Genomic DNA, 17,186 nt, shown 5'->3' with positions numbered 1-17,186 from the left:
GACCCCACGGACCTCAAGAACTTCCGCCTCATCTCGCTCCTCCCCTTCCCCACTAAAGTCATCGAGAAGACCGTCAACAAACAGCTAACCGCCTTCCTCGAGACAAACGGCTCCCTCGACTCATCATAGTCCGGTTTCCGAGCAAACCACAGTACCGAGACTGCCCTCATCGCAGCCACCGATGACATCAGATCCCTGCTCGACAACGGGGAAACTGCTGCCCTCATCCTCCTCGACCTTTCGGTCGCATTCAACACAGTCTGCCACCACACCCTAACAACCCGCCTCCACCTTGCCGGGATCCAAGAAAAAGCTCTGGAATGGATCACCTCCTTCCTCTCCGACAGAACTCAGAGAGTCCACCTCCCCCCCTTCCGCTCAGCGGCCACCAAGATCATCTGCGGCGTTCCTCAAGGCTTCTCACTCAGCCCCACCCTCTTCAACATCTACATGAGCCCCCTTGCAGCCATCGCACGCCAACACAACCTAAACATCATCTCCTACGCTGACGACACCCAGCTGATCCTCTCCATCACCAACGACCCCGCCACCGCCAGAGTCAGCCTCCAGAAGGGAATGAAAGACGTGGCGGAATGGATGAAGCTCAGCCTTTTGAAACTGAACTCAGACAAAACGGAAGTCCTCATCCTCGGACCATCCCCCTCTGCCTGGGACGACTCCTGGTGGCCTCCTGCACTGGGCACCGCCCCCAAGCCCACGGACCACGCACGCAACCTGGGTTTCATCCTGGACTCCTCCCTCACGATGATCAAGCAAGTCAATGCCGCCTTGTCCTCATGCTTCAACACCCTGCGCATGCTCCGAAAGATCTTCCGGTGGATCCCCACCGAAACCAGAAAGACGGTCACCCAGGCCCTCATCACCAGCCAACTGGACTACGGGAACGCCCTCTACGCCGGAACCACAGCCAAACTACAGAAAAGACTCCAGCGCATACAGAACGCTTCTGCACGACTCATCCTGGACATCCCCCGACACAGCCACCCACCTGAGAGACCTGCACTAGCTCCCCGTCAGCAAGAGGATCACATTCAGGCTCCTCATCCACGCACACAAGGCTCTTCACGACATGGGCCCCGTATACCTCAACAACCGCCTCACTTTCTACACACCCACCCGCCATCTCCGATCCGCCAGCCTCGCCCTCGCCACCATTCCACAGATTCGCAGAACCACCACCGGAGGAAGATCTTTCTCCTACCTGGCGGCCAAGACGTGGAACTCCCTCCCCACCCACCTACGACTGACCTAGGACCATCTCTCCTTCAGGAAGCAACTCAAGACCTGGCTCTTCGAGCAGTAGCAGCACCCCCACCCCATTTCTCCCAGCGCCTTGAGACCCTAGCGGGTGAGTAGCGCGCTCTATAAATGTGTTGATTGATTGATTGATTGATAACACAATTGAATTGGGCAATGATATTCTGTCCCCTCGATCTGAATAAAGGTTATCATCAGTTGGGACTCGAGGAGAAGTAGAGGTACATTACAACCTTTTTTACACATGTTGGTCTGTTCCATTAACTACGTTTTGGTGTGTCATGTTATGTTATGGTATGTTACGCACACTTCTATAGCGCGCAGCTGCCCCAACGAAGGGGCGTCCCGGCGCTTCGGATAGGCGGAGGCAACATAACACTACACAGAGCAGCAGAAAGGAGCAGCAGAGCGAAAACTAGTATTCAGAGGGCAATAGAAATGTTTTTATTGCCTTCCTAAACTTAAGTACATCAGTGAGAGCACAAATGTGGCAAGGAAGAGAATTCCAGAGTTTTGCGGCCAAAACACAGAACGATCGCCACCAACTCTACAGAGCTTAAAACGAGGGATAACCACCAAGTTTTGCCCCAATGACCTTAGGGAGCGCGACGGAATGTAAGGAATAAGAAGGTTCTCAAGGATCCGGGGAGAAGACATCTTCAAGATTGTAAAAGAGAGACATAGGGTCTTAAAATCAATCCTTTGCCTAATCGGTAACCAATGAAGTGCACAAATTGTTGCTTTTACAGAACAGAACCTTGGTAGACCCACCAAGGCCCTGGCAGCAGCATTCTGTGCACGTTGCAACCGGGAAATTTCGGCTTGATTAGCCCCTAATAACAGGGAACTAGCATAATCAAGTCGGGACAAGATGGTTGCCTGAATAACCAACTGCCTCGTGGGGGCATCAAAATTTTTTAGTGCGGGCCTCAGTCCACGTAGGATCCCAAAACAAGTTGCTGCAACTCTCTTGGTATGACCAGAAAAGGAAAGGGTTGAATCCAGCCAGACACCCAAGTTTTTAACCTCTAGAGTCGGGATTGGGGTAACACCTAACTCAGGGGGCCACCAGTCATCGCCCCAAAGGCTACTCTGCTTGCCAACAATCAAAACCTCAGTCTTCTTAGCGTTGAGCTGGAGACCGTTGGCTGACATCCAGCCAGCCACAGCTAGGAGACCATTACGGAACCTCAGGGCATCAGGATCAGAGTTCCCACTAAGAGCAACCGCCAGCTGCGTGTCATCCACGTATGAAACAACAGTCATACCCCAGAGTTTGGCGACAGCAGCCAGCGGCAGCACATAAAGATTGAAAAGTGTGGGACTCAGAGCAGAGCCCTGAGGCACTCCTAGCTCCAAAGGGTAAGGCTTTGATTCAAAAGGTGTGATAGCGACCCTGAAAGAGCGATTATCCAAAAAGGATCAGAACCAATCAAACGCCAGGCCGGAGACACCTGCATCTCCCAACCAATGCAACAGTATCAGGTGGGCGACTGTGTCAAACGCGGCACTGAAAAACACGATCTTAGAAGCACAGAATCACTCAGGGACCGTCTTTAAGGTACTTAAAAATTTCGCTGGAGCAGCAACTCTACCTGAACCTCCTGTCATGTCACCTACCCAGTGCAACCACATTGCTGATTTCTTTCACGAAAAAATAGCTACGATATACACCAATTTTACACCCAATAATGATGGAATCAATATTAGCTCTCCTACACCTCCCATAAAAGATCAACGTGAGCTCCCTAGGAACCAAGAAATTAGAACATGGCAACCAATAGACGCTCTGGCCTTTAGGGCTGCCTTGAATAGCATAAAATCAGGTTCACCTCTAGATCCTCTACCTGCACATGTTCTTAAACAACTGGACAGTCCTACCCTAGAGGTACTTAGAGCATTATTAAATGCCTCCCTAGAGGAAGCTATACTACTGAACGACTGGAAGCACGCAATGGTAGTCCCCTTGCTAAAAAAGGCCAATAGTGACCCTGAAATGTTCTCTAATTTTCGCCCGGTATCTTTACTACCGATTATGTCTAAAAAGAGAACAACCTCTGACACAGCCCCATTTTTATACACCACATTCCTTTGTCTAAGGGTGCAGGGTGGGGAAGAAACCAGTCGCAGCTGGTTTTGGAGGGTATAGAGACAAAATATCGACTCCAAAATATCGACTGGACATAATATCGAGTTTTAAATATAGACTGGACAAAATATCGACTGGACATAATATCGACTACAAAAATATTGTTTTTCAGGTAAGTGAAGTAATATCGACTGTATAAAATATAGATAGCAAAAATATCGATTTTTTAATAATATATAATATTTTATAGTGTATTTTTATGTAATAATATGTGTGAATAGTGTGTATTAATGTTATAAACTGTCAGGAATTTACAAATTGCATCTACCTATGTTCCAAGAGTAGGGAATGGTGGAAAGACAATTGTAAAGCCTTGTCGGGTAAATATTTGGTACCCGTGTAATTCCAAATAGATTCCTTCGCTATCATGTAAATAGGTTCAGGTCATAGTGGGGTTAGTTCCTTCCTAAGATGGCCGCCACGATAGCCACTGAAGTCATTCAGAGTTTAGTACGTGAGGGCTAGTTGATGTGCGTCTTGCGCAGCGTTCTAACTGCGCACTTCAACTGTTCGAGTTCCTGAGGTAACAGCTAGAGTCTTACGCTCCGTGTCAAGTATTCGTGACAGGAGTAGTTTTGGGATATTCTTGAGTCCGCTAATCTAGAGACTTACCGAGAGAGAGTTTCATCTGTCGAAAGTTACTTTTGAGTGAATTCTGGAAGTTCGTGAGGAAACGTTCTTCCGTCTGTTGCTGTGACTGAGACTTCGTTCATCTCCATCCGTCGTGGGAGCCAGTTCACTCTGCGGGAGCTCGTCTGAGGACTTCTTCTCAGAAGGTTCAACGGACTCCACCAACCTCTTGCGGAGCATGCGAGAGGAACAGTAAGCCAGCGGCTGCTTTCTCCTTCTTCCCCATTGTCGGCGAACTTGTGCTGAACTGCTATTCCCTTCTTGCGTTTAACCTGCTCTTTCCTCCCCCTCTTGCCTCCCTTGTTCCTTTTTGCGCGCTTCATTTCATTCAGCATTGGAAACCTTGGAGCCGCATGTTCACCACAAAGCATCAACAGATATAAGCAGAACCCCAGTTGGGGCTAATACAGAAAGCTTACAGGTAAAGAAGGAGAGAGAGAGAGTTTTAGTCCTGGGTTGTAGAATTTTCCGTAAGGAACCTTTAGTAATGTTAGTCTTTGTCCTGCAGGCTTGAAGCTCTCTGAATGTATCTACACATCTTAAAGAAGAGTAGCAATACCTTTGGGAACTACTGGTAGGATAAGATTCATTATTTACATAGAGTGAGAAAGTTGGTAGGTAGAAGTGGTTGTTTATTCTCTTCCCCCCCCTGTTCTGTGCATTAGGCATCTACAGAAACCGAAGTCCAGATCTACCCAATCGGTGAAGGTGCCAGAAGCTCTCAAGGTGTCTCTTCTCTGTCCACTTCCCCTTTCCCTGTCACTAGTGCGTTCGCCCATGTGGCGGAGTCACTGGTGGAAGGGTGATCGGGTACAGCATCACTGCCTCTGCGAAGATTGGAGCCTTCTGACAGATTGAAGTGCCCAAGTATTCACTTCGCCCAGGCAGTATGGTGGAGGGCTTAAATCTAAAGGAACTGGGAGACATGTTAGCGGGTATCCAGCGGGAGTTAGGAGCAGTAAGAGAGGAAAATAAAAGTTTAAAATTAGAGTTGGAGGCTTCTAGGCAAGAAAATAGAGTGTTAGCTCAGAAGATGGATGGGTTAGTAATGGGAAATCCTGTTCAGGGTCCTTCTACGTCCCACACCAGTTCTGTAAGTTCAGATCCTAAATCAGTAGCTCGGGTAATCCATTCAGTCTCCCCGTTAATTCCTTTGGCAGCTCCCGAGAGATTCTCGGGGGATCCGCAAAAAGCCCAACTCTTTTTAACTCAATGCTCCCTTCATTTCATGTGCCGCCCAACCCTTTTTCCTGATGCCCAATCCAGAGTAGCATTTATTTTGTCCTATCTAAGTGGGGATGCTGCTAATTGGGCAATGCCCTTGGTGAGCGAAGATGACCCAATCCTTTGTGATTTTGTTAAGTTCAAAGCTGAGTTCCTCAGAATTTTTGACAGGAGAAGGATTTCTCAGGCCACTGATAATGAGCTGCTGGAATTGCGTCAGGGTTCTAAAGATCTGCTATCATATCTGACGCAGTTTAATAAGTTAATTGTGGAAACCAACTGGCCGGAGGAGAAACGAGCGGCCTTATTTTATCGAGGACTGAAAGATGAGATTAAAGATACTTTAGCCCAAGTTCCAAACCGGCCCACTGAACTGTCTGCATTGGTGGATTTAGTTTTGGAGTTGGATTTTCGTCATTCAGAGCGTAGAGGAGAAAGAAGAAAAGATTGGAGAGTAAATGTTCCTCGATTCGACCGGGCTCGGTTCGAGAAAGGTTCTGGAGGGAGTAATGAAGCAGAACCCATGCAAATTGGAGCCGTCCGTGGGCCATTGAGTAAAGAGGAGTAGGAGGATCGGCGTTTGAAGAAATTGTGCCTTTATTGTGGGATCGCTGGCCATTTTGTAAAGGATTGTCCTAAGCGCCCCAGAATACCGTTTAAGGGAAACGAGGGGGGCCATCAGTAGACGGAGTCGCTCTGGTGGTGCAGGAGAACAAGACGACTCCGGATCCGCATTTAATCCTAAATACTCTTCAGTCGTGTATCCCACATGTAATCCTTCACATGACCTTAAAATTCCGTGGACGACAGATTTCTGGAGTGGCTATTATGTTGGATTCTGGGGCCACAGGAAATTTCTGTGACATAAGGTATGCGCGAAGCATGGGAATTCAAGCCATAAAGAAAGAGAGACCCGAGCCAGTGAGAGCCGTTGACGGAACCAATTTATCATCTGGGCCAATTATCAGTCATACGGAAGAATTGGAACTGATTCAATCGGATGGGCATCGAGAAGTGATGCAATTCAATTTAATAGACGCCCCTCAGTTCCAATTGATTTTGGGTCTACCTTGGCTGACTTTACACAATCCGACCATTGATTGGACGAATCGAACAGTCAGTATGCAGTCAAGCTTTTGTCAGGAACATTGTTATGGGCCCCAAGAACCCTCCGAGGAGAACTCCCTTGCTTCTTTACTATCGTATGGAGGTCAGTCAGTCTGTGTAATTAATGCTGGAGAAATTCCTCCCGAATATCAGGATTTGAAGATGGTCTTTAGTGAACGGGAAGCGGAGGTGTTACCACCACACCGTTCCTACGATTGTACAATTGATCTGGTTCCAGGAGCAGTACTGCCTTGCAGTCGGATTTATGCTCTGACCGAAGCTGAAAATAACCATCTCAAGGAGTATCTGGATAGATACCTGGCCAATGGATTCATCAGACCATCGGAGTCCCCGGTATCCTCCCCGTTATTTTTTATTCCAAAGAAACAAGAAGGCAGTCTGAGAACCTGCATTGATTATCGCGCCTTGAATTTAGTAACAATCAAAAATCGATACCCCTTGCCTTTGATTTCAGTTCTTCTGGATCAACTCAAAGAAGCACAGATTTTCACCAAGCTTGACTTGCGAGGGGCGTACCACTTGGTGCGGATGAAAGAGGGGCACGAGTGGAAGACGGCCTTTCGTACCAAGTTTGGCCTCTTTGAATATTGCGTGATGCCCTTTGGGTTGTGTAATGCACCTGCAGTGTTTCAGCATTTCATAAATGACATTCTGAGTGATTTGATTGACAAGGTGGCGATAGTTTATCTGGACGATATCTTGATCTACTCTCAGAATACCCAAGACCATCCTAAGCACGTCAGAATGGTGTTGGAGCGTTTGAGAACACATCATTTATATGTAAAACTGGAAAAATGTGTTTTTCACGCTACCACGGTGGAGTTTCTAGGATTCATCCTTTCTCCACATGGAATCACCATGGATCAAGGAAAAGTGCAAGCTGTCAAGGATTGGCCAGAACCACGGAGTGTCAAGGAGATACAGCGATTTTTGGGATTCGCAAACTTCTATCGGCGCTTCATCCAGAGTTTTTCACATTTGATTGCCCCCATCACCCGTTTACTAAAGAAAGGTGTGCTGTTCGAGTGGACCAGAGCAGCTGCTCAGGCTTTTAGTCATCTCAAAGAAAGATTTGTGTCTGCTCCTATTCTTTTGCATGCCAACCCGGAAGAACCCTTCTTTGTAGAAGCAGATGCATCCGATCAGGCTATCGGAGGAGTTCTCTCGCAACGACATTCCCAGACTGGTCAGTTGCATCCGGTAGCATATCGCTCTAGAAAATTAAATCCAGCAGAACTGAACTACACCATTGCAGAAAAGGAACTGCTAGTGGTTAAGGATGCCTTTGAGGACTGGAGGCATTATCTGCTGGGGGCTAAACATACTGTGACTGTGTTTACTGATCACAAGAATCTACAATTCTTGAAGTCCGCAAAGACCCTCACTCCTCGACAGTTACGTTGGTCCTTGTATTTTGCAGATTTTGATTTTGTGCTCACTTTTCGCCCTGGAACAAAGAATGGAAAGGCGGATGCGCTTTCTCGCTTGGATACCGACGACTGTGAACATCCTGTTGAACCTCAACCAATCATCCCAGAGACTAAAATCATTTGTGCTCTTTCTCTGAGTAACTTTCAAGAAGAGGTGCGGAAGGGATTATCTTCAGAAGAAATGCAGAAGTGGGTTCAATCGGGTGAGGGGAGAGAGTTAATCCAATGTTTACCCTACTACAAAGGAGCCTTGTATCTCCCAACCATTCCTCTCCAACAAAGAGCCTTGCAAAGCTGTCATGATCACCCTTTGGCCGGTCATAAAGGAGTTTCTAAGACTTTGGATTTAGTTCAGCGCTATTTTTGGTGGCCTGGGTTGTCCTCTCATGTCCAACAATATGTGCAGTCATGTGAACTGTGTGCCAGGGGTAAACCTAGTCGGCAGGCTCCACAAGGATTGCTGCAACCCCTTCCTACCCCGACCCATCCATGGCATACAGTATCAATGGATTTGATTGTAGATTTGCCGGTCAGTAAGGGATTCGATACTATCCTGGTGATTGTGGATACTTTCACCAAGATGAGTCACTTTATTGCCATGTCCGGTACCCCTACTGCTCCTGAATTAGCACAAGCTTTTAGTGAGAATATTGTAAGACTACATGGGGTTCCCAAGATTGTGGTTTCTGATAGAGGTCCCCAGTTCATCTCCCGTTTCTGGCAAGCCTATCTAAAGGGATTGGGGATTGAGAGAAGGTTGTCTACCAGCTATCACCCCGAGTCGGATGGACAGACGGAGAGAGTTAACCAAGAACTGGAACAGTACCTCCGTTTGTTTCTCCTTGAGAAGGGTGGTGACTGGTCAGATCACTTGTGGATGGCAGAATTCGCTAGTAATAATGCTAAAAGTGTTTCTACAGGTTACTCCCCTTTTTATTTGAATTCTGGACGCCATCCTAATCCATTTAGCCCTCAAGAGGATTTAGATGTCCCCGCAGTACAGACCTTGTTGACTAATATCTCCACTTTACATAAGTCTGCAGAAGAGAACTTGATCAAAGCTAAACAGGACTACAAGAAAAGTGCAGATAGACATAGAAAACCCGCTCCACAATATAAAGTAGGAGATCAGGTGTGGCTCTCCACAAAAAACCTTCATTTAAAAGGGAATAGAAAATTCCAACCAAGATTTGTGGGTCCCTATCCAGTTGAGCAGGTTATGGGTCCGGTGACAGTGAGGCTCAAGTTACCAGTTAAATTGGGGATCCATCCAGTCTTCCACGTCTCCTTACTGAAGAAGTCTAAGTCCAACATGAGGTTGGGTAAACCACCTGAACCCCTCTTTATTTCTGGTCACCCTGAGTACGAGGTTCATGACATTCTAGATTCCAAACACAAGAAAGGTAGGCTATTTTATCTGGTGGATTGGAAGGGGTATGGCCCTGAGGAAAGGTCGTGGGAACCCGCTGCCCAAATTCATGCTCCCCGACTCATTAAGAGATTCCACGCACGGCAACCTCTCAAACCTGGACCGATAAATCGGTCTTTGAGAGGGGGTACTGTCAGGAATTTACAAATTGCATCTACCTATGTTCCAAGAGTAGGGAATGGTGGAAAGACAATTGTAAAGCCTTGTCGGGTAAATATTTGGTACCCGTGTAATTCCAAATAGATTCCTTCGCTATCATGTAAATAGGTTCAGGTCATAGTGGGGTTAGTTCCTTCCTAAGATGGCCGCCACGATAGCCACTGAAGTCATTCAGAGTTTAGTACGTGAGGGCTAGTTGATGTGCGTCTTGCGCAGCGTTCTAACTGCGCACTTCAACTGTTCGAGTTCCTGAGGTAACAGCTAGAGTCTTACGCTCCGTGTCAAGTATTCGTGACAGGAGTAGTTTTGGGATATTCTTGAGTCCGCTAATCTAGAGACTTACCGAGAGAGAGTTTCATCTGTCGAAAGTTACTTTTGAGTGAATTCTGGAAGTTCGTGAGGAAACGTTCTTCCGTCTGTTGCTGTGACTGAGACTTCGTTCATCTCCATCCGTCGTGGGAGCCAGTTCACTCTGCGGGAGCTCGTCTGAGGACTTCTTCTCAGAAGGTTCAACGGACTCCACCAACCTCTTGCGGAGCATGCGAGAGGAACAGTAAGCCAGCGGCTGCTTTCTCCTTCTTCCCCATTGTCGGCGAACTTGTGCTGAACTGCTATTCCCTTCTTGCGTTTAACCTGCTCTTTCCTCCCCCTCTTGCCTCCCTTGTTCCTTTTTGCGCGCTTCATTTCATTCAGCATTGGAAACCTTGGAGCCGCATGTTCACCACAAAGCATCAACAGATATAAGCAGAACCCCAGTTGGGGCTAATACAGAAAGCTTACAGGTAAAGAAGGAGAGAGAGAGAGTTTTAGTCCTGGGTTGTAGAATTTTCCGTAAGGAACCTTTAGTAATGTTAGTCTTTGTCCTGCAGGCTTGAAGCTCTCTGAATGTATCTACACATCTTAAAGAAGAGTAGCAATACCTTTGGGAACTACTGGTAGGATAAGATTCATTATTTACATAGAGTGAGAAAGTTGGTAGGTAGAAGTGGTTGTTTATTCTCTTCCCCCCCCTGTTCTGTGCATTAGGCATCTACAGAAACCGAAGTCCAGATCTACCCAATCGGTGAAGGTGCCAGAAGCTCTCAAGGTGTCTCTTCTCTGTCCACTTCCCCTTTCCCTGTCACTAGTGCGTTCGCCCATGTGGCGGAGTCACTGGTGGAAGGGTGATCGGGTACAGCATCACTGCCTCTGCGAAGATTGGAGCCTTCTGACATAAAATATTTTATTACATGAATTTTGTTTTGATAATAATTGCGTAATGTAATTCTGTAGCGGGTTGTGGGTTTATAGGGGAATAGGGTGGGAAGTAATTTAATAATAATTAATTAATTAATATATGTTTGTTAATATTTTTAATTAATAATTAATTGATAATTAATTAATATTAATTAGTTAATTAATTAATATAATTTTGAATATATTTTGTATTAGTAAATAATTGTTAATTAATTAATTGTAATTAGTTAATTACATTAATTAGAGTACATTTTTTATATATATAATTTTGTGTTATTTTTGAGTAATTAATTTTGAAAAAATAATATTAATTATTAAAATAATTACACCTAATGTTCTAATATATTTACTTTATTGTTATTGTTAATTAATAATTAATTGGTAATTAAATAATATTGATAAATTTTGGGTAAAGGAGCATTTTTAGGGTTCAGGGTCAGTTTTCAGTTCATGGGTAAAGGGGTATTTTTAGGGTTCAGGGTCAGTTTTCAGTTCATGGGTAAAGGGGTATTTTTAGGGTTCAGGGTCAGTTTTCAGTTCATGGGTAAAGGGGTATTTTTAGGGTTCAGGGTCAGTTTTCAGTTCATGGGTAAAGGGGTATTTTTAGGGTTCAGGGTCAGTTTTCAGTTCATGGGTAAAGGGGTATTTTTAGGGTTCAGGGTCAGTTTTCAGTTTTTGGGTAAAGGGGTATTTTTAGGGTTCAGGGTCAGTTTTCAGTTTTTGGGTAAAGGGGCATTTTTAGGGTTCAGGGTCAGTTTTGGGTTTTTGGGTAAAGGGGTATTTTTAGGGTTCAGGGTCAGTTTTGGGTTTTTGGGTAAAGGGGTATTTTTAGGGTTCAGGGTCAACAAATAAGATTTAAAAAAATTATTTTTATTATTTTCATTTAATATTTTATTATTATAATTCAATTTAAGTCGTTTTAAGTATATTTTAGTAATTAAAATTTAATATTAATTTAATTTAACACTGTTTTTAATAAAGTCGATATTTTTTACATCTATATTTTTGTTAACGATATTTTGTACTCGATATTTTTGTACTTACCTGTTTGTAGATACAAACTCGATATTTTGACTGTCGATATTTTGTCCACGATATTTTGGCAAGTCGATATTTTGTCAGTCGATATTATTTCAGTGATCCGGTTTTGGAGCACTCTTGATTGCTCAACCACCCATATCATTCATTGGCAGGGCTAGAGTCATCAGTCGCACCACAGGGGGCGGAGCCAACATTGTCTGGGGAAAACCCAGCCTCATTCAGGACACAGGTACACTCCTCCCCAGCCATCAGCATGCTAATCTTCCACTCACCACCGGGTAGACCCATCATGACTCATGGAGCCTGGCATCCCAGCCAGCTCCAGCCAATCACACGCCAGCACCTTCACAGCACATACACAGCCATGTCTAGAAGGGGCACTTCCCCACTAGACACATACATGCCACACATACCATTGCGCAGCATTCGCTCTCACGAGTTCGCACATACCAAACTCGCGCATGTACACCTCACGCATCAGGAACTACCAGGGACACAGACATTTCCCATGCATTCCTATGGGAGGGCAGGCCTATCTCATCACATGCACTCAGAGTGCGCACGCACTTTCCACTGGGACACAGTGAAAGTGCGCAAAACCCAAAAATCACCATCACCAGGTCACCATTACAAGCAAAAAGTCTAGGGGTGAACCTGCCAGAAGGGCCAAGTCCAACATCCCCCTATGGAGTGCCCCGGCGGCTCTATATTGAGCCCCCTCCTTTTTAATGTATATGTCACCCCCCTAGCCAAAATTGCAGAAGAGATGGATCTTACTATCTATTCATACGCTGACGACACACAACTTGTGTTCTCCCTTACATCTTCAGAAAAACCTGACGTCTCTCCCCTTCGATCAGGACTACTCAAAATGGCCAACTGGCTCCATTCTAAAAAATTAAAACTGAATGGGGAAAAAACAGAGCTGTTAATCTTTGGCAATCAAAAGAATCTCTGGGGCCCAACTCATTGGCCCGAGGAAATGGGCGCCACCCCTACCGCAGTTCAATCCGCACACAATCTAGGGATCATAATCGATGATAAACTGTCCATGCGGACACACACAGCCAAAACGGCCTCCACATGTTTTCTCATCTTCAAGTGGCTGAGAAAAATAATGTGGCAACTGCAGATGGGGCCCAGAGGACTGTTATACAGGCATTATTTACGTCTAGATTAGATTACGGTAATGTACTATTGCTAGGAGCTATGAATAGAACTCTGAACCAGCTACAAGTAGTACAAAACTCCGCGGCCAGAATGCTCCTCAATCTTCCAGGACGTATGAGGATGTCAGACCATCTTAGAAATTTACACTGGCTGAGAGTGTCCAGCAGAGTAAAATTCAAGGCACTGTGCTATATGCACGGAATCAGCTTAGGAACAGCCCCGGAGTACCTATGTAAAATGGTCCAGAAATACCTACCTGCGCATAACCTGCGCTCAATGAATCAAGCGAAATCCATTGTGTCCAAGATAAAAAGGGTTAGACTAGGAGGTCGCTCTTTTCCCTTTTTATCGCCAACACTATGGAATTCACTACCCCTCCAATTACGGCTAGAACCATGCTATTTACGCTTTCGCAAGGAAGTGAAATCATGGCTGTTCAATCAATAATTGTCCCCCGTTTCCTTTCAGTAACATTGATCCAGGGCGCCGGGAAACCCTCAGGGTAGCTGTCGCGCCATATATAAATCCAATAATAATAATAATAATAATAAGCACCAGTGCCGCAGTTTGACCAGAATCCACCACCGTCCGCAGGTATTCTGTCATTGAAAGCAGGGCCGTCTCAGTGCTGTGACCAGCAGGAAACCCATTCTGGGATGGATCCGAAATATCCAACCTCTGCAAATGCTCCGTTAGGATGTTATTAACATGGGCTTCAGCAACTTTAGCTGCCCATGGGAGAAGAGAGATAGGTCGATAATTCTCTAATTTGAGAGGGTCCAGTGTGTTTTTTTTAAGAATTGGGGAGACGTAGGCCTGCTTCCATTTGGCTGGAACTATACCTGATGAAAAGGACGAATTTATAAGATGGCGAAGATGTGGCAGACAGAGAGTGGAAAAGTCACTCAGCTGAGCCGGTCTGAGAGGGTCCGCAGGAGAACCCGAAATTACCCTGATAGCCAAGCTGTCAAATACTTCCCCTGTCATCTCAGGGAAGGATGAAAGAACCACCCCAGTAGAGCTGCTAGGTCTTAACGCCTCACTCCATGGGATGGAGCTAGGAAAGGAGCAGTAAATGGTCTGAACTTTTTCAAGGAAGAAAGCCACAAGATCTTCACAGTGTGCCACTGAGCGAATATCAGCTGCTGGGGCTCTCTTAGAGGTTAGTTCTTTAAGGACCTTGAAAATTAGTTTAGAGGGATTTGGGGAGGTTTTAAACTCCAGCGCATAGTAGGCCGCATGGCCTCTACAAATGGCTTTATGGTAGATTTTTAACTGTAGCCATGAACAGAGTCTTCCTACCAGCCTCATAGGTTTTCCGCCAGCTCCTCTCCGCCTGTTTACAGGCTTTTTTCAAATGCAGCAAGGTGCTATCATACCAGGGGCTGGGCTCCTGGGAGCGACATTTGCTCCAAGTAAATGAAATCAGAAGGTCAAGAGCCCGAATGATCCAATCACAAAATGCATCATAGCCGGCTACAACATCATTAAGGGGACCCAGAGGATTTTCAACAAGTAATCTGTGAAAATCTACAGGTTTAAGTTTTTTCCAGGAGCGTTTCCACACCACTTTCTCGAGAGGTTTGAGGATAGGATCCTCAAGCTTAAGATGACATTTCACGAGGAAGTGATCAGACCAAGCTACTGGGCTAGGCCGAAGCACCTCAACTCCTGTTAGATTGGTAAGTATCGGGTCCAGAGCGTTGTTGCTGAGACTCGAAGCCGGTTCCCCAGCTTTGAGGTCGACCGCTCTAGCCGTAAGGCTACATGTTTGGGTCTAGTAAGTAAACAAACCTCCTCTTTCACATCATTATGCATCTGGCATATTTGTGATCTCAGTGATTAGGGTGCCTCAAGATAATGCTGGCCTAATTAGCCAAATCATGGAAGACATCAAAGCACTCTAATGAGAAAAAGGAAGCCTCACTGGGCAAACAATTGGTTGCCCAGAAAAATTTGGCAAGTCACGTCAAGGATATAGCTGCTGCACATGTATGCATGTCTATGTGAGAACACAAGGGAATACCTGTCAATATGTTAAGTAACACACCAGCCTTGAACACTGAGGCTGTTGAGGCCCGAGGCACTGCAGAAAATGAGCTAAGGGCAGAGTCCCAGAGAACTGGGCATGGCATAGTCACACCAACCTACTCAGCAGGGGAAATGCAGATGCTGCAAGCACAGGCAAATCAGTAAGAGCAAGCTGTTGAGTATGGAAAGGCGGTCAAAAAACTTTGTGTAGTGACTCCTGGGAAAATAGTCAGGAGGGGGATTATCCTTTGATAATGCTGAAGGAGGATGCGATGGGACCTTGATATATCCATTATTCCAGGTTAGCAGGAATTGTGTTAAGAGCATAGCTAAAATCGCTGGGAGAAGCCAGGAAGAGTCTCCCTGAGGTCCAGGGCCATGTACTGAATCCCTGCTCAAGAGAAATGTCAGAGTAAACTATGCTCATGACACTCAGGGGCCCATTAGGATGGCGGGCGGATTGCCCCCACCAGGCCGGCGGTAGCCACCGCCGGCCTGGCGGGGGCAATCTGCCCGCCATCCTCACCTAAATGACCCCCCGCCATATTAGGATTGTGGGGTGGTGGGCGGGGGGGGGGCCTGCGGTGGACGAAAGACCGTCCGCTGCTTTTCTGCCCCGGTCGCCTTGCGACCGGGGCAGAAAAGGTCCAATATGGTGGCGGTGTCTAATAGACACCGCCAGCCATATTAACATGGGCTTTTTTAGATGCCTTTCCATGGCGGCGGTGCCCCCACGGAAAGGCATGCGGTCTTCACTTTGGGGGCCCCCAGAGTGAAGGAGAGGTGGGGGGTGCACACGGGGGGTTCCTGTGGTACCCCCCTGCATTTGCATAAACAAAGCAGCAGGCACCGCACGGTGCCTGCCGCTTTGTTTATGCAAATGCATACGTGCATTTTTAGCATTGTGGCGGGTGGTGCTGAGAGCACCGCCCGCCACAATGCTAAAAATGCAGGATGCGCCCACTACAGTGACGGGCGCATCCTAATACCCCCCACGGGACCCCTGCCCTTATGGCGGGCGGTCCCAATAAGCGATAGGATGGCGGGCGGACTAAGTCCGCCCGCCTCCCTAATGACCCCCTCAGTGTTCGACAATTTCAGTACACGAAGAGCAGTCGAGACCCACAGAGGGTGGAGAAGACTCTCTCACTAGATCAGCTTGTGGAAGGAGGATGTTAGAGAAGGTGTAAAGAGAGAGTAAATAAATTAAAGCAGCAAAGACAAAAATGACAGATGAATTAAAAGAGCAGCTAGACTCGGTGCGTGCACAATTAGAGAACCTCTCTACCTGGCTGCATGAGACGGAGCAACGACTGTCTGAATGTCAGGATAAGGTTCACTTACTTGAAGAAGCCAATGAAAATCTGGAAAATGTGATATTATGGCTCAAGGATAAGCAGGAGCAAATGCAGAACCGACTTATGGATAGCTGGAATTCCAGAACACAAAGAGAATTCTGTTGACTGTATACCTTTGGACAAAAATGTAATTAAGACTCTCCTGATTCCAGATTTTATTTACATTTGAGTATATACATTTACTTACAAAAGAACTGTTTCACCTGGTCTGTATCATACTGATTACATGCAGTGGTGGCTCGCCAAGGGAGCCCGGGGGGCAGGGTGGGATGGGAAAAAGGGTGAGGTGTAGTAAACTCTGGCATACTGCGGAACAGAGTTAAGTAAATAAATAAATAATACAATTTACATTGCTGAGTTGGCATTGCAGCGCGCGCAATGTAAATTGTTTTATTTATTTACTTAACTCCGTTCCGCCGTATGCCAAAGTTTACTACCCCCCACCGTGCCCCTCCCCACTCGCCCAGCGGCACTCCCCCGGCGAGCCGCCACTGATTACATGTTATTGCATTTGTAGTATTCATACCATCAGTGAACTGTTTATCTCGTTTATGAACATTCCCCTCAATAACTCCCCCAGCCTGTTCCCCTACTGCAGGTCACAATTAGAATTCAGCTATACTTGGTGACACATTTCTGAGTGGTCCATAGCTCCCATCTCTTTTGCATCATCTCAGATATGACAGCAGAATCTGCTTGGGGACCAAAACAGTTTAAGAACAATATCCCATGGTTTCAAGCAGCTGGGTGGAGGCCTTGATCATACAGCTTTCTAAACTCAAAGAACTGTTTAAAGGTGAATTTCAAACATTTTGCAGTGTTGAAGAAGCCGCTATGTTTTTTAAATCAGTGACCTGGAGCGGAAGCTCGAGCTGTTGTTTCATGTTTGGTTAAAGGTGAGGTGGCGGTGGGATAGGCAGAGG

Source organism: Lissotriton vulgaris, chromosome 2_1 (genome assembly GCF_964263255.1).
Source record: "Lissotriton vulgaris chromosome 2_1, aLisVul1.2, whole genome shotgun sequence".
NCBI classification, from domain to species: Eukaryota; Metazoa; Chordata; class Amphibia; order Caudata; family Salamandridae; genus Lissotriton; species Lissotriton vulgaris.
Note: the sequence above shows the minus strand (reverse complement) of the source record.